The following is a 20,154-nucleotide window of genomic DNA, read 5'->3' on the forward strand; positions in this document are numbered from 1 at the left end:
GAAAATACTCACTTATTTTCCGTTATTTCTTTACAAAATCTTGCACATTTACGTTTTTCACGCAGAATTACTGGGAAGAACTTCATTTTTATCGAAAGTCTGGAAACTAAAAAAGACATTCCACACGTTACCATATTCCCATAGTAAAGCAATGGGCTGATTTTTCTGGAAAAAACGCATTTAATGTCGGGTGTTTCTTTAAAAAAAGGAGCTAGTTTAGTTCATTCTTTATAGAAATCCTTCATATGAAATCAGTGAATCGACATGTCATTAGATTCCCATAGTAAAGCATAGGGATGGATTGTTCTGGAAAAAACTCACATATTTCCATTATTTCTTTACAAAATCTTGTCCATTTACTTTATTAAGGCAGAAATCCTGGGAAACACTTCATAATTTTACGAAATCCTTGAAACTAAAAAAGATACTCCATATGCTACCATATTCCCATAGTAAAGGAATGGGGCGATTTTTCTTTAAAAACTCCGGTAAAGATTTAGTACTCGGTGCACCCTTCAAAATGGCGGCGAGGAGAAGAGGGGGGAAAGCAGTGATTGACGGATTGTGACTCCGCCCACTCACTGCGTTCCCGCTATTCTCCTCGGCAAACGGTACTAGGTGACACGCGGGTGGCACAGCAACAAATACGGCGGCTGAAAACAGGATAAATCCAATAATTTCAAAAGTTCAAGTTACAAAAATACGGTTTTCGTGGATCACAAAATATCACGTGACATTTGAATAAGTCGTATACAACCGAAAAGAAAAAAAAAAAAGGGGGAAAGGTAATTTTCGCGAAAGAAAAGGAACGGCAAATGAACAATTAAAATAAAACAATTAAACCAAATAAAACAGTAATTTTAATGGGGGGATTATTATTTTTAGGGCAAATAGGGGGATCATTATTATTTTTTTTTCTGGGGGCCTCTGCCCCCACACCCCCGATATACGTATTATTCAGCCTTTTCCAACACCAAACAACTTTTCTTTTCTTTTTTTTGTTTGTTTAAAAAAAATTCGCACGACGTGCAACCCTTGATTCTTCTCGCCCGTACATTACTAGACGGGAATCCCTATCCCTTACCTTTCTGCCCAGACATGAAAAAAAAACAAGTAATTAGTATTATTTGTAACAAAAATTAACACCACGTGTAACACTGAAAATTGCTGATGCCGGTCAACAGAAATGCTAAAAGCAAAAAATTAATCACAAGCAATCTAATAATCACTGATCTAAAATCTAAAAAAAAATTAACACCACGTGCAACACTGAAAAAAAAATTAACACCATGGGTAACACTGAAAATTGCTGATGCCCAACAGAAATGCTAAAACGACAGAAAACCACTCACCTCATCAATTTAATTATATTTTCAAAACAACCCAACATTTTGGAACTAATATTTCGCAGGAAAAAAAAAAATCACCCAATACAACAGACACCCGTCTCAACCATGGGAAACCAAAGAGTAAGTCACCAACAATCAAATACGCAAATAGAGGGTTTTTCTTTTTTTTTTTTCTGTGTACTATTTACTGAATAATACGATATACGCTATTCTTCAGCCTTTCCCAAAACCGAACGACTTTCTTTTTTTGCTTTATAATTACGCATCGATAAAATCAGATAATATGCTAATCAAGTATTAACGCCACGTGACATTTCTAACAGCGAAATTCATAACACGGGTGACACCAACGGCGTGGCACGCGTGCCTGATGTTTCCATATGTTCAGGAGAACACGTGACACTGGGCGGAGTCAGCACCCGTCAATCACTGCCGTGTCGGCGAGTGTAAAGAGGGTGCACCGAGAACTAAATATTAGCCAAAACTCCTTTAATTTCGGGTATTTCTTTAAAAAAAGGGGCTAGTTTAGTTCATTCTCGCAGATATAGTTGAAAACACTTCTATTTTATAGAAATCTTTCATATGAAATAAGTGAATCGACATGGCATTAGATTTCCATAGTAAAGCATAGGAAGGATTCCATAGGATTAATGCGAAATCAGTTTCTTATTTAAACTTTATTTCTGCTGAAAACTCGATGAAAGTATGTTAATATACCTATAAATAAGCTATATCAAATGTTCAATTAATTTTATGATAGAAATCCTTGAGTATAATTTATGATGAGATTAGTGTCAAAAATGGCAAAATCAAAGATTTTTTTTCTAAAATGCAGAAAATGCTACACTTTATCTGAAGTCGTTCTGGGTTCCATAGGGAAGCATTGAAGAAAATTGGTTTCTCAACAACTCACTTAATTTCCAATATTTCATCACAAAAATTAGCCTGTTAACGTATCTAACAAAGAATTAGTAGAAAACACTTCGTTTTTATCGAAATTGTTGAAATTAAAAAAGATATTCCACATGGTACCATATTCCCATAGTAAAGCATTGGGGTGGTTTTTCCGGAAAAAACTCATTTAATTTCTGGTCTTTGTGGAAAAAAAAGGGTCTAGTTTGGTTCATTCTCGCAGGTGTAGTCGGAAATTCATCTCTTTTACAGAAATCCTTCATATGAAATAAGTGAATCGACATGGAATTCGATTCCCATAGTAAAGCATAGGGAGGATTCCATAGGATTAATGGGAAATCAGATTCTTATTTAAACTTAATTTCTGCTGAAAACTTGATGATAATATGTTAATATACCTATGTATATAAAGTGCTTAGCATCATAATACACAGCCATTTCTGAATAAACAGAAAATTTTTAAGGTGGCATCGTTTTAGGTTATATCTCATATTGTGAATACCTTCACAACGAGTTGCCATGAGAATAAGTAACACTAGTCTTCTCCTTAGGTGAAGCGTTACTTATTCGAAGTAGTGCAATATCATGGCAACTCGTTGTGAAGGTATTCACAATATGAGATATAACCTAAAACGATGCCACCTTAAAAATTTTCTGTTTATTCAGAAATGGCTGTGTATTATGATGCTAAGCACTTTATATACATAGTCTAAATTTGTTCGCAGCTTGAGGCTCTAGCCCTAAATGCGCCTCAGTTAATATACCTATAAATAAGCTATATTAAATGTTCAATTAGTTTTATGATAGAAATCCTTGAGTATAATTTATGATGAGATTAGTGTCAAAAATAACAGATTCAAAGATTTTTTTTCTAAAATGCAGAAAATGCTATACTTTTTCTGAAGTCGTTCTGGGTCCCATAGGGAAGCATTGAAGAAAATTCTTTTTTCAACAACTCACTTAATTTCAAATATTTATGTACAAAAATTAGCCTATTAACGTATCTAGCAAGGATTTATTAGAAAACACTTCGCTTTTATCGAAATCTTTGAAATTAAAAAAGATATTCCACATGGTACCATATTCCCATGTAAAGCAATGGGGTGATTTTTACGGAACAAAATCATTTAATTTCCGTTATTTCTTTACAAAATCTTCCCCATTTACTTCAATCACGCAGATTTACTGGGAAACACTTCATATTTAACGAAATCCTTGAAACTAAAAAAGATATCCCACATGATACCATAATCCCATAGTAAAGCAAAGGGATGATTTTTCTGGAAAATACTCATTTAATTTCGGGTGTTTCTTTAAAAAAAGGGGCTAGTTTAGTTCATTCCCGCAGGTATAGTCGTAAAAACTTCGTTTTTATAGAAATCCATCATATGAAATCAGTGAATCGACATGTCATTAGATTCCCATAGTAAAGCATAGGGAGGATTCCGATAGTAAAGCATAGGGTTGAATTGTTCTTGAAATAACTCACTTAATTTCCGTTATTTCTTTACCAAATCTTGCACACTTACTTTATTCAGGCAGATCTACCGGGAAACACTTCACTTTTAACCAAATCCTTGAAACGAAAAAAGATATTCCACATGGTACCATATTCACTTCGTTTTTACAGAAATCCTTCATATGAAATAAGTGAATCGATATGGCATTAGATTCCCATAGTAAAGGATAGGGAGGATTCCATAGGATTAATGGGAAATCAGTTTCTTATTTAAACTTAATTTCTGCTGAAACCTTGATGATAATATGTTAATATACCTATAAATAAGCTATATTAAACGTTCAATTGGTTTTATGATTGAAATCCTTGAGTATAATTTCAGATGAGATTAGTGTCAAAAATGGCAAAATCAAAGATTTTTGTTGTAAAATGCAGAAAATGCTACACTTTTTCTGAAGTCGTTCTGGTTCCCTTAGGGAAGCATTACAGAAAATTCTTTTTTCAGCAACTCACTTAATTTGCAATATTTATTTACAAAAATTACCCTATTTACGTATCTAACAAGGGTTTAATAGAAAACACTTCGATTTTATCGAAATCTTTGAAATTAAAAAAGATATTCCACATGGTACCATATTCCCATAGTAAAGCAATGGGGTGATTTTTATTGAAAAAATTCATTTAATTTCCTTTATTTCTTTACAAAATCTTGCCCATTTACTTTATTCACGCAGATCTAGTGGGAAACACTTCACGTTTAACGAAATCCTGGAAACTAAAGAAGATATTCCACATGGTACCGTAGTCCCATAGTAAAGCAATGGGGTGATTTTTACTGAAAAATTCATTTAATTTCCTTTATTTCTTTACAAAATCTTGCCCATTTACTTTATTCACGCAGATCTAGTGGGAAACACTTCACGTTTAACGAAATCCTGGAAACTAAAGAAGATATTCCACATGGTACCGTAGTCCCATAGTAAAGCAATGGGGTGATTTTTCTGGAAAAAACGCATTTAATTTCGGGTGTTTCTTTAAAAAAAGGGGCTAGTTTAGTTCATTCTCGCAGGTATAGTCGTAAACACTTCGTTTTTATAGAAATCCATCATATGAAATCAGTGAATCGAGATGTCATTAGATTCCCATAGTAAAGCATAGGGAGGATTCCCATAGTAAAGCATATTGTTGACTTTTTCTTGAAAAAACTCACTTAATTTCCCTTATTTCTTTACGAAATCTTGCCCACTTACTTTATTCAGGAGGATCTACTGGGAAACACTTAATTTTTAACGAAATACGTGAAACTAAAAAAAAAAAAAGATATTCCACATGGTACCATACTCCCATAATAAAGCAATGGGGCGATTTTACTGGAAAAAACTCATTTAATTTCGGGTGTTTCTTTAAAAAAAGGGGCTAGTTTAGTTCATTCTCGCAGGAATAGTCGTAAACACTTCGTTTTTATAGAAATCTATCATATGAAATCAGTGAATCGACATGTCATTAGATTCCCCTAGTAAGGCATAGGGAGGATATCCATAGTAAAGCATAGGGTTGAATTGTTCTTGAAATAACTCACTTAATTTCCGTTATTTGTTTACGCAATCTTGCACACTTACTTTGTTCAGGCAGATCTACTGGGAAGCACTTCACTTTAAACCAAATCTTTGAAACTAAAAAAGATATTCCACATGGTACCATATTCCCATAGTAAAGCAAGGGGTGATTTTTGTGGAAAAAACTCATTTAATTTCGGGTGTTTCTTTAAAAAAAGGGGCTAGTTTAGTTCTTTCTCGCAGGTATTGTCGGAAACACTTCGTTTTTAGAGAAATCCTTCATATGAAATAAGTGAATCGACATGGCATTACATTCCCATAGCAAAGCATAGGGTTGAATTGTTTTTGAAAAAACTCACTTAATTTCTGTTATTTCTTTACGAAATCTTGCCCACTTACTTTATTCACGCAGAACTACTGGGAAACTCCTCATTTTTAACAAAATCCTTGAAATTAAAAAAGATATTCCATATGGTACCATATTCCCATAGTAAAGCAATGGGGTGATTTTTACGGAAAAAACTCATTTAATTTCGGGTGTTTCTTTTAAAAAAAGGGGCTAATTTAGTTCAGTGTCGCAGGTAGAGTCGGAAACACTTCGTTTTTATAGAAATCCGTCATATGAAATCAGTGAATCGACATGTCATTAGATTCCCATAGTAAAGCATAGGGAGGATTCACATAGTAAAGCATAGGGTTGAATTGTTCTTGAAAAAACTCACTTAATTTCCCATAATTCTTTACGAAATCTTGCCCACTTAGTTTATTCACGCAGAACTACTGGGAAACTCTTCATTTTTAACAAAATCCTTGAAATTAAAAAAGATATTCCACATGGTACCATATTCCCATAGTAAAGCAATGGGGTGATTTTTACGGAAAAAACTCATTTAATTTCGGGTGTTTCTTTTAAAAAAGGGGCTAGTTTAGTTCAGTGTCGCAGGTATAGTCGGAAACACTTCGTTTTTATAGAAATCCTTCATATGAAATCAGTGAATCGACATGTCATTAGATTCCCATAGTAAAGCATAGGGAGGATTCACATAGTAAAGCATAGGGTTGAATTGTTCTTGAAAAAACTCACTTAATTTCCGATAATTCTTTACGAAATCTTGCCCACTTAGTTTATTCACGCAGAAGTACTGGGAAACTCTTCATTTTTAACAAAATCCTTGAAATTAAAAAAGATATTCCACATGGTACCATTCTCCCATAGTAAAGCAATGGGGTGATTTTTGTGGAAAAAACTCATTTAATTTCTGGTGTTTCTTTAAAAAAAGGGGCTAGTTTAGTTCACTCTCGCAGGTATAGTCGGAAACACTTCGTTTTTACAGAAATCCTTCATATGAAATAAGTGAATCGACATGGAATTAGATTCCCATAGTAAAGCATAGGGAGGATTCCATAGGAATAATGGGAAATCAGTTTCTTATTTAAACTTAATTTCTGCTGAAAACTTGATGATAATATGTTAATATACCTATAAATAAGCTATATTAAACGTTCAATTCGTTTTTTGATTGAAATCCTTGAGTATAGTTTCAGATGAGATTAGTGTGAAAAATGGCAAAATCAAAGATTTTCGTTGTAAAATTCAGAAAATGCTACACTTTTTCTGAAGTCGTTCTGGTTCCCATAGGGAAGCACTACAGAAAATTCTTTTTTCAACAACTCACTTAATTTCCAATATTTCTTTACAGAAATTATCCTATTAACGTATCTAACAAGGATTTAATAGAAAACACTTCGTTTCTATCGAAATCTTTGAAATTAAAAAAGTTATTCCACATGGTACCATATTCCCATAGTAAAGATATGGGGTGATTTTTACGGAAAAAATTAATTTAATTTTCGTTATTTCTTTACAAAATCTTGCACACTTACTTTATTCACGCAGAACTACTGGGAAACACTTCATTTTTAACGAAATCCTTGAAATTAAAAAAGATATTCCACATGGTACCATATTCCCATAGTAAAGCAAAGGGGTGATTTTTACGGAAAAAACTCATTTAATTTCGGGTGTTTCTTTTAAAAAAGGGGCTAGTTTAGTTCAGTGTCGCAGGTATAGTCGGAAACACTTCGTTTTTATAGAAATCCTTCATATGAAATCAGTGAATCGACATGTGATTAGATTCCCATAGTAAAGCATAGGGAGGATTCCCATAGTAAAGCATAGGGTTGAATTGTTCTTGAAAAAACTCACTTCATTTCCGATATTTCTTTACGAAATCTTGCCCACTTACTCTATTCACGTAGATCTACTGGGGAACACTTCATTTTTAACGAAATCCTTGACATTTTTAACGAAATCCATAGTAAAGCAATGGGGTGATTTTTGTGGAAAAAACTCATTTAATTTCGGGTGTTTCTTTAAAAAAGGGGCTAGTTTAGTTCATTCTCGCAGGTATAGTGGTAAACTCTTCGTTTTTATAGAAATCCGTCATATGAAATCAGTGAATCGACATGTCATTAAAATCCCATAGTAAAGCATACTGATTATTCCCATAGTAAAGCATAGGGTTAAATTGTTCTTGAAAAAACTCACTTCATTTCCGATATTTCTTTACGAAATCTTGCCCACTTACTTTATTCACGTAGATCTACTGGGAAACACTTCATTTTTAACGAAATCCTTGAAACTAAAAAGAATATTCCACATGGTACCATACTCCCATAGTAAAGCAATGGGGTGATTTTTGTGGAAAAAACTCATTTAATTTCTGGTGTTTCTTTAAAAAAAGGGGCTAGTTTAGTTCATTCTCGCAGGTTTAGTCGGAAACACTTCGTTTTTACAGAAATCCTTCATATGAAATAAGTGAATCGACATGGAATTAGATTTCCATAGTAAAGCATAGGGAGGATTCCATAGGAATAATGGGAAATCAGTTGCTTATTTAAACTTAATTTCTGCTGAAAACTTGATGATAATATGTTAATATACCTATAAATAAGCTATATTAAACGTTCAATTCGTTTTTTGATTGAAATCCTTGAGTATAGTTTCAGATGAGATTAGTGTGAAAAATGGCAAAATCAAAGATTTTCGTTGTAAAATGCAGAAAATGCTACACTTTTTCTGAAGTCGTTCTGGTTCCCATAGGGAAGCATTACAGAAAATTCTTTGTTCAACAACTCACTTAATTTCCAATATTTCTTTACAGAAATTACCCTATTAACGTACCTAACAAGGATTTAATAGAAAACACTTTGTTTTTATCGAAATCTTTGAAATTAAAAAAGTTATTCCACATGGTACCATATTCCCATAGTAAAGCAATGGGGTGATTTTTACGGAAAAAACTCATTTAAATTCGGGTGTTTCTTTTAAAAAAGGGGCTAGTTTAGTTCAGTGTCGCAGGTATAGTCGGAAACACTTCGTTTTTATAGAAATCCTTCATATGAAATCAGTGAATCGACATGTCATTAGATTCCCATAGTAAAGCATAGGGTGATTCCCATAGTAAAGCATAGGGTAAATTGTTCTTGAAAAAACTCACTAAATTTCTGATATTTCTTTACGAAACCTTGCCCACTTACTTTATACACGTAGATCTACTGGGGAACACTTCATTTTTTACGAAATCCTTGAAACTAAAAAGAATATTCCACATGGTACCATACTCCCATAGTAAAGCAATGGGGTGATTTTTGTGGAAAAAACTCATTTAATTTCGGGTGTTTCTTTAAAAAAAGGGGCTAGTTTAGTTCATTCTCGCAGGTATAGTCGTAAACACTTCGTTTTTATAGAAATCCGTCATATGAAATCAGTGAATCGACATGTCATTAGAATCCCATAGTAAAGCATAGGGAGGATTGCCATAGTAAAGCATAGGGTTAAATTGTTCTTGAAAAAACTCACTTAATTTCCGATATTTCTTTACGAAATCTTGCCCACTTACTTTATTCACGTAGATCTACTGGGAAACACTTCATTTTTAACGAAATCCTTGAAACTAAAAAGAATATTCCACATGGTACCATACTCCCATAGTAAAGCAATGGGGTGATTTTTGTGGAAAAAACTCATTTAATTTCTGGTGTTTCTTTAAAAAAAGGGGCCAGTTTAGTTCATTCTCGCAGGTTTAGTCGGAAACACTTCGTTTTTACAGAAATCCTTCATATGAAATAAGTGAATCGACATGGAATTAGATTCCCATAGTAAAGCATAGGGAGGATTCCATAGGAATAATGGGAAATCAGTTGCTTATTTAAACTTAATTTCTGCTGAAAACTTGATGATAATATGTTAATATACCTATAAATAAGCTATATTAAACGTTCAATTCGTTTTTTGATTGAAATCCTTGAGTATAGTTTCAGATGAGATTAGTGTGAAAAATGGCAAAATCAAAGATTTTCGTTGTAAAATGCAGAAAATGCTACACTTTTTCTGAAGTCGTTCTGGTTCCCATAGGGAAGCATTACAGAAAATTCTTTTTTCAACAACTCACTTAATTTCCAATATTTCTTTACAGAAATTACCCTATTAACGTATCTAACAAGGATTTAATAGAAAACACTTTGTTTTTATCGAAATCTTTGAAATTAAAAAAGTTATTCCACATGGTACCATATTCCCATAGTAAAGCAATGGGGTGATTTTTACGGAAAAAACTCATTTAATTTCGGGTGTTTCTTTTAAAAAAGGGGCTAGTTTAGTTCAGTGTCGCAGGTATAGTCGGAAACACTTCGTTTTTATAGAAATCCTTCATATGAAATCAGTGAATCGACATGTCATTAGATTCCCATAGTAAAGCATAGGGAGGATTCCCATAGTAAAGCATAGGGAGGATTCCCATAGTAAAGCATAGGGTTGAATTGTTCTTGAAAAAACTAACTTAATTTCCGATATTTCTTTACGAAACCTTGCCCACTTACTTTATTCACGTAGATCTACTGGGGAACACTTCATTTTTTACGAAATCCTTGAAACTAAAAAGAATATTCCACATGGTACCATACTCCCATAGTAAAGCAATGGGGTGATTTTTGTGGAAAAAACTCATTTAATTTCGGGTGTTTCTTTAAAAAAAGGGGCTAGTTTAGTTCATTCTCGCAGGTATAGTCGTAAACACTTCGTTTTTATAGAAATCCGTCATATGAAATCAGTGAATCGACATGTCATTAGAATCCCATAGTAAAGCATAGGGAGGATTCCCATAGTAAAGCATAGGGTTAAATTGTTCTTGAAAAAACTCACTTAATTTCCGATATTTCTTTACGAAATCTTGCCCACTTACTTTATTCACGTAGATCTACTGGGAAACACTTCATTTTTAACGAAATCCTTGAAACTAAAAAGAATATTCCACATGGTACCATACTCCCATAGTAAAGCAATGGGGTGATTTTTGTGGAAAAAACTCATTTAATTTCTGGTGTTTCTTTAAAAAAAGGGGCTAGTTTAGTTCATTCTCGCAGGTTTAGTCGGAAACACTTCGTTTTTACAGAAATCCTTCATATGAAATAAGTGAATCGACATTGGAATTAGATTCTCATAGTAAAGCATAGGGAGGATTCCATAGGAATAATGGGAAATCAGTTGCTTATTTAAACTTAATTTCTGCTGAAAACTTGATGATAATATGTTAATATACCTATAAATAAGCTATATTAAACGTTCAATTCGTTTTTTGATTGAAATCCTTGAGTATAGTTTCAGATGAGATTAGTGTGAAAAATGGCAAAATCAAAGATTTTCGTTGTAAAATGCAGAAAATGCTACACTTTTTCTGAAGTCGTTCTGGTTCCCATAGGGAAGCATTACAGAAAATTCTTTTTTCAACAACTCACTTAATTTCCAATATTTATTTACAGAAATTACCCTATTAACGTACCTAACAAGGATTTAATAGAAAACACTTTGTTTTTATCGAAATCTTTGAAATTAAAAAAGTTATTCCACATGGTACCATATTCCCATAGTAAAGCAATGGGGTGATTTTTACGGAAAAAACTCATTTAATTTCGGGTGTTTCTTTTAAAAAAGGGGCTAGTTTAGTTCAGTGTCGCAGGTATAGTCGGAAACACTTCGTTTTTATAGAAATCCTTCATATGAAATCAGTGAATCGACATGTCATTAGATTACCATAGTAAAGCATAGGGAGGATTCCCATAGTAAAGCATAGGGTTGAATTGTTCTTGAAAAAACTCACTTAATTTCCGATATTTCTTTACGAAACCTTGCCCACTTACTTTATTCACGTAGATCTACTGGGGAACACTTCATTTTTTACGAAATCCTTGAAACTAAAAAGAATATTCCACATGGTACCATACTCCCATAGTAAAGCAATGGGGTGATTTTTGTGGAAAAAACTCATTTAATTTCGGGTGTTTCTTTAAAAAAAGGGGCTAGTTTAGTTCATTCTAGCAGGTATAGTCGTAAACACTTCGTTTTTATAGAAATCCGTCATATGAAATCAGTGAATCGACATGTCATTAGAATCCCATAGTAAAGCATAGGGAGGATTCCCATAGTAAAGCATAGGGTTAAATTGTTCTTGAAAAAACTCACTTAATTTCCGATATTTCTTTACGAAATCTTGCCCACTTACTTTATTCACGTAGATCTACTGGGAAACACTTCATTTTTAACGAAATCCTTGAAACTAAAAAGAATATTCCACATGGTACCATACTCCCATAGTAAAGCAATGGGGTGATTTTTGTGGAAAAAACTCATTTAATTTCTGGTGTTTCTTTAAAAAAAGGGGCTAGTTTAGTTCATTCTCGCAGGTTTAGTCGGAAACACTTCGTTTTTACAGAAATCCTTCATATGAAATAAGTGAATCGACATGGAATTAGATTCCCCTAGTAAAGCATAGGGAGGATTCCATAGGAATAATGGGAAATCAGTTGCTTATTTAAACTTAATTTCTGCTGAAAACTTGATGATAATATGTTAATATACCTATAAATAAGCTATATTAAACGTTCAATTCGTTTTTTGATTAAAATCCTTGAGTATAGTTTCAGATGAGATTAGTGTGAAAAATGGCAAAATCAAAGATTTTCGTTGTAAAATGCAGAAAATGCTACACTTTTTCTGAAGTCGTTCTGGTTCCCATAGGGAAGCATTACAGAAAATTCTTTTTTCAACAACTCACTTAATTTCCAATATTTCTTTACAGAAATTACCCTATGAACGTATCTAACAAGGATTTAATAGAAAACACTTTGTTTTTATCGAAATCTTTGAAATTAAAAAAGTTATTCAACATGGTACCATATTCCCATAGTAAAGCAATGGGGTGATTTTTACGGAAAAAACTCATTTAATTTCGGGTGTTTCTTTTAAAAAAGGGGCTAGTTTAGTTCAGTGTCGCAGGTATAGTCGGAAACACTTCGTTTTTATAGAAATCCTTCATATGAAATCAGTGAATCGACATGTCATTAGATTACCATAGTAAAGCATAGGGAGGATTCCCATAGTAAAGCATAGGGTTGAATTGTTCTTGAATAAACTCACTTAATTTCCGATATTTCTTTACGAAACCTTGCCCACTTACTTTATTCACGTAGATCTACTGGGGAACACTTCATTTTTTAGGAAATCCTTGAAACTAAAAAGAATATTCCACATGGTACCATACTCCCATAGTAAAGCAATGGGGTGATTTTTGTGGAAAAAACTCATTTAATTTCGGGTGTTTCTTCAAAAAAAGGGGCTAGTTTAGTTCATTCTCGCAGGCATAGTCGTAAACACTTCGTTTTTATAGAAATCCGTCATATGAAATCAGTGAATCGACATATCATTAGAATCCCATAGTAAAGCATAGGGAGGATTCCCATAGTAAAGCATAGGGTTAAATTGTTCTTGAAAAAACTCACTTAATTTCCGATATTTCTTTACGAAATCTTGCCCACTTACTTTATTCACGTAGATCTACTGGGAAACACTTCATTTTTAACGAAATCCTTGAAACTAAAAAGAATATTCCACATGGTACCATACTCCCATAGTAAAGCAATGGGGTGATTTTTGTGGAAAAAACACATTTAATTTCTGGTGTTTCTTTAAAAAAAGGGGCTAGTTTAGTTCATTCTCGCAGGTTTAGTCGGAAACACTTCGTTTTTACAGAAATCCTTCATATGAAATAAGTGAATCGACATGGAATTAGATTCCCATAGTAAAGCATAGGGAGGATTCCATAGGAATAATGGGAAATCAGTTGCTTATTTAAACTTAATTTCTGCTGAAAACTTGACGATAATATGTTAATATACCTATAAATAAGCTATATTAAACGTTCAATTCGTTTTTTGATTGAAATCCTTGAGTATAGTTTCAGATGAGATTAGTGTGAAAAATGGCAAAATCAAAGATTTTCGTTCTAAAATGCAGAAAATGTTGCACTTTTTCTGAAGTCGTTTTGAGTCCCATAGGGAAGCATTGGAGAAAATTCTTTTCTCAACAACTCACGTAATTCCCAATATTTCTTTACAAAACTTAGCCAATTAACGTATCTAACAACGAATTAATAGGAAACACTTCGTTTTTATCGAAATCATTGAAATTAAAAAAGATGTTCCACATGGTGCCATATTCCCATAGTAAAGCAAAGGGTAATTTTTCTGGAAAAAAAACTCATTTAATTTCGGGTCTTTCTGGAAAAAAAGGGGCTAGTTTAGTTCATTCTCGCAGGTGTAGTCAGAAACACATCTTTTTGTAGAAATCCTTCATATGAAATAAGTCAATCGACATGCAATTTGATTCCCATAGTAAAGCATAGGGTTGAATTGTTCTTGAAAAAATTCACTTAATTTCTCTATTTTCTTTACAAAAATTACCCTATTAACGTATCTAACAAAGATTTAATAGAAAACACTGTTTTTATCGAAATCTTTGAAATTAAAAAAGATATTCCACATGGTACAATATTCCATAGTAAAGCAATGGGGTGATTTTTACGGAAAAAACTCTTTAATTTCGGGTGTTTCTTTAAAAAAAGGGGCTAGTTTAGTTCATTCTCGCAGGTGTAGTGGGAAACACTTCGTTTTTATAGAAAAGCTTCATATGAAATAAGTGAATCGACATGGCAATAGATTCCCATAGTAAAGCATAGGGATGGATTGTTCTGGAAAAAACTCACTTATTTTCCGTTATTTCTTTACAAAATCTTGCACATTTACTTTATTCTCGCAGAATTACTGGGAAGCACTTCACTTTTATCGAAATCGTTGAAACTAAAAACATATTCCACATAGTACCATATTCCCATAGTAAAGCAATGGGGTGAGTTGTCTGGAAAAAACTCATTTAATTTCTGGTCTCTCTTTAAAAAAGGGGTTAGTTTAGTTAATTCTCCCAGGTATAGTCGGAAACACTTCGTTTTTATAGAAATCCTTCATATGAAATAAGTGAATCGACATGGCATTAGATTCCCATATCAAACCTGTTGCAGTAATCCATGACTACGGTTAGGTACTGAAGGATGATTATTTCAAAGTTATGGGGTGAGTTGTCTGGAAAAAACTCATTTAATTTCTGGTCTCTCTTTAAAAAAGGGGTTAGTTTAGTTAATTCTCCCAGGTATAGTCGGAAACACTTCGTTTTTATAGAAATCCTTCATATGAAATAAGTGAATCGACATGGCATTAGATTCCCATATCAAACCTGTTGCAGTAATCCATGACTACGGTTAGGTACTGAAGGATGATTATTTCAAAGTTATCGGTTGTTAATGGGAAATCAGTTTCTTATTTAAACTTAATTTCTGCTGAAAACTTGATAATATGTTAATATACCTATAAATAAGCTATATTAAATGTTCAATTAGTTTTATTATAGAAATCCCTGAGTATAATTTAAGATGAGATTAGTGCCAAAAATGGCAAAATCAAAGATTTTTGTTCTAAAATGCAAAAAATGCAACACTTTTTCTGAAGTCGTTCTGGGTCTCATACGGAAGCATGGAAGAAAATTGGTTTCTCGACAACTCACTTAATTTCCAATATTTCTTTACAAAAATTACCCTATTAACGTATCTTACAAAGATTTAATAGAAAACTCTTCGATTTTATCGAAATCTTTGAAATTAAAAAAGATATTCCATATGGTATCATACTCCCATAGTAGAGCAATGGGGTGATTTTTACGGAAAAAATTCATTTAATTTCGGGTCTTTCTGGAAAAAAAACGGGCTAGTTTAGTTCATTCTCGAAGGTATAGTCGGAAACACATCTTTTTTGTGGAAATCCTTCATATGAAATAAGTCAATCGACATGCAATTTGATTCCCATAGTAAAGCATAGGGATGGATTGTTCTTGAAAACACTCACATATTTTCCGTTATTTCTTTACAAAATCTTCCACATATACTTTATTCACGCAGAATTACTGGAAAGCACTTCATTTTTATCGAAATCCTTGAAACTAAAAAAGATATTCCACATGGTACCATATTCCCATAGTAAAGCAATGGGGTGATTTTTCTGGAAAAAACTCATTTAATTTCGGGTGTTTCTTTAAAAAAATGGCCTAGTTTAGTTCATTCTCGCAGGTGTAGTCGGAAACACATCTTTTTTTATAGAAATCCTTCATAAGAAATCAGTGAATCGACATGGCATTAGATTCCCATAGTAAACCATAGGGAGGATTCCCATTGTAAAGCATAGGGATGGATTGTTCTGGAAAATACTCACTTATTTTCCGTTATTTCTTTACAAAATCTTGCACATTTACGTTTTTCACGCAGAATTACTGGGAAGAACTTCATTTTTATCGAAAGTCTGGAAACTAAAAAAGACATTCCACACGTTACCATATTCCCATAGTAAAGCAATGGGCTGATTTTTCTGGAAAAAACGCATTTAATGTCGGGTGTTTCTTTAAAAAAAGGAGCTAGTTTAGTTCATTCTTTATAGAAATCCTTCATATGAAATCAGTGAATCGACATGTCATTAGATTCCCATAGTAAAGCATAGGGATGGATTGTTCTGGAAAAAACTCACATATTTCCATTATTTCTTTACAAAATCTTGTCCATTTACTTTATTAAGGCAGAAATCCTGGGAAACACTTCATAATTTTACGAAATCCTTGAAACTAAAAAAGATACTCCATATGCTACCATATTCCCATAGTAAAGGAATGGGGCGATTTTTCTTTAAAAACTCCGGTAAAGATTTAGTACTCGGTGCACCCTTCAAAATGGCGGCGAGGAGAAGAGGGGGGAAAGCAGTGATTGACGGATTGTGACTCCGCCCACTCACTGCGTTCCCGCTATTCTCCTCGGCAAACGGTACTAGGTGACACGCGGGTGGCACAGCAACAAATACGGCGGCTGAAAACAGGATAAATCCAATAATTTCAAAAGTTCAAGTTACAAAAATACGGTTTTCGTGGATCACAAAATATCACGTGACATTTGAATAAGTCGTATACAACCGAAAAGAAAAAAAAAAAAGGGGGAAAGGTAATTTTCGCGAAAGAAAAGGAACGGCAAATGAACAATTAAAATAAAACAATTAAACCAAATAAAACAGTAATTTTAATGGGGGGATTATTATTTTTAGGGCAAATAGGGGGATCATTATTATTTTTTTTTCTGGGGGCCTCTGCCCCCACACCCCCGATATACGTATTATTCAGCCTTTTCCAACACCAAACAACTTTTCTTTTCTTTTTTTTGTTTGTTTAAAAAAAATTCGCACGACGTGCAACCCTTGATTCTTCTCGCCCGTACATTACTAGACGGGAATCCCTATCCCTTACCTTTCTGCCCAGACATGAAAAAAAAACAAGTAATTAGTATTATTTGTAACAAAAATTAACACCACGTGTAACACTGAAAATTGCTGATGCCGGTCAACAGAAATGCTAAAAGCAAAAAATTAATCACAAGCAATCTAATAATCACTGATCTAAAATCTAAAAAAAAATTAACACCACGTGCAACACTGAAAAAAAAATTAACACCATGGGTAACACTGAAAATTGCTGATGCCCAACAGAAATGCTAAAACGACAGAAAACCACTCACCTCATCAATTTAATTATATTTTCAAAACAACCCAACATTTTGGAACTAATATTTCGCAGGAAAAAAAAAAATCACCCAATACAACAGACACCCGTCTCAACCATGGGAAACCAAAGAGTAAGTCACCAACAATCAAATACGCAAATAGAGGGTTTTTCTTTTTTTTTTTTCTGTGTACTATTTACTGAATAATACGATATACGCTATTCTTCAGCCTTTCCCAAAACCGAACGACTTTCTTTTTTTGCTTTATAATTACGCATCGATAAAATCAGATAATATGCTAATCAAGTATTAACGCCACGTGACATTTCTAACAGCGAAATTCATAACACGGGTGACACCAACGGCGTGGCACGCGTGCCTGATGTTTCCATATGTTCAGGAGAACACGTGACACTGGGCGGAGTCAGCACCCGTCAATCACTGCCGTGTCGGCGAGTGTAAAGAGGGTGCACCGAGAACTAAATATTAGCCAAAACTCCTTTAATTTCGGGTATTTCTTTAAAAAAAGGGGCTAGTTTAGTTCATTCTCGCAGATATAGTTGAAAACACTTCTATTTTATAGAAATCTTTCATATGAAATAAGTGAATCGACATGGCATTAGATTTCCATAGTAAAGCATAGGAAGGATTCCATAGGATTAATGCGAAATCAGTTTCTTATTTAAACTTTATTTCTGCTGAAAACTCGATGAAAGTATGTTAATATACCTATAAATAAGCTATATCAAATGTTCAATTAATTTTATGATAGAAATCCTTGAGTATAATTTATGATGAGATTAGTGTCAAAAATGGCAAAATCAAAGATTTTTTTTCTAAAATGCAGAAAATGCTACACTTTATCTGAAGTCGTTCTGGGTTCCATAGGGAAGCATTGAAGAAAATTGGTTTCTCAACAACTCACTTAATTTCCAATATTTCATCACAAAAATTAGCCTGTTAACGTATCTAACAAAGAATTAGTAGAAAACACTTCGTTTTTATCGAAATTGTTGAAATTAAAAAAGATATTCCACATGGTACCATATTCCCATAGTAAAGCATTGGGGTGGTTTTTCCGGAAAAAACTCATTTAATTTCTGGTCTTTGTGGAAAAAAAAGGGTCTAGTTTGGTTCATTCTCGCAGGTGTAGTCGGAAATTCATCTCTTTTACAGAAATCCTTCATATGAAATAAGTGAATCGACATGGAATTCGATTCCCATAGTAAAGCATAGGGAGGATTCCATAGGATTAATGGGAAATCAGATTCTTATTTAAACTTAATTTCTGCTGAAAACTTGATGATAATATGTTAATATACCTATGTATATAAAGTGCTTAGCATCATAATACACAGCCATTTCTGAATAAACAGAAAATTTTTAAGGTGGCATCGTTTTAGGTTATATCTCATATTGTGAATACCTTCACAACGAGTTGCCATGAGAATAAGTAACACTAGTCTTCTCCTTAGGTGAAGCGTTACTTATTCGAAGTAGTGCAATATCATGGCAACTCGTTGTGAAGGTATTCACAATATGAGATATAACCTAAAACGATGCCACCTTAAAAATTTTCTGTTTATTCAGAAATGGCTGTGTATTATGATGCTAAGCACTTTATATACATAGTCTAAATTTGTTCGCAGCTTGAGGCTCTAGCCCTAAATGCGCCTCAGTTAATATACCTATAAATAAGCTATATTAAATGTTCAATTAGTTTTATGATAGAAATCCTTGAGTATAATTTATGATGAGATTAGTGTCAAAAATAACAGATTCAAAGATTTTTTTTCTAAAATGCAGAAAATGCTATACTTTTTCTGAAGTCGTTCTGGGTCCCATAGGGAAGCATTGAAGAAAATTCTTTTTTCAACAACTCACTTAATTTCAAATATTTATGTACAAAAATTAGCCTATTAACGTATCTAGCAAGGATTTATTAGAAAACACTTCGCTTTTATCGAAATCTTTGAAATTAAAAAAGATATTCCACATGGTACCATATTCCCATGTAAAGCAATGGGGTGATTTTTACGGAACAAAATCATTTAATTTCCGTTATTTCTTTACAAAATCTTCCCCATTTACTTCAATCACGCAGATTTACTGGGAAACACTTCATATTTAACGAAATCCTTGAAACTAAAAAAGATATCCCACATGATACCATAATCCCATAGTAAAGCAAAGGGATGATTTTTCTGGAAAATACTCATTTAATTTCGGGTGTTTCTTTAAAAAAAGGGGCTAGTTTAGTTCATTCCCGCAGGTATAGTCGTAAAAACTTCGTTTTTATAGAAATCCATCATATGAAATCAGTGAATCGACATGTCATTAGATTCCCATAGTAAAGCATAGGGAGGATTCCGATAGTAAAGCATAGGGTTGAATTGTTCTTGAAATAACTCACTTAATTTCCGTTATTTCTTTACCAAATCTTGCACACTTACTTTATTCAGGCAGATCTACCGGGAAACACTTCACTTTTAACCAAATCCTTGAAACGAAAAAAGATATTCCACATGGTACCATATTCACTTCGTTTTTACAGAAATCCTTCATATGAAATAAGTGAATCGATATGGCATTAGATTCCCATAGTAAAGGATAGGGAGGATTCCATAGGATTAATGGGAAATCAGTTTCTTATTTAAACTTAATTTCTGCTGAAACCTTGATGATAATATGTTAATATACCTATAAATAAGCTATATTAAACGTTCAATTGGTTTTATGATTGAAATCCTTGAGTATAATTTCAGATGAGATTAGTGTCAAAAATGGCAAAATCAAAGATTTTTGTTGTAAAATGCAGAAAATGCTACACTTTTTCTGAAGTCGTTCTGGTTCCCTTAGGGAAGCATTACAGAAAATTCTTTTTTCAGCAACTCACTTAATTT

This window comes from Mastigoproctus giganteus, chromosome 12, assembly GCF_048544385.1.
Source record: "Mastigoproctus giganteus isolate SK-2022 chromosome 12, ASM4854438v1, whole genome shotgun sequence".
NCBI classification, from domain to species: Eukaryota; Metazoa; Arthropoda; class Arachnida; order Uropygi; family Thelyphonidae; genus Mastigoproctus; species Mastigoproctus giganteus.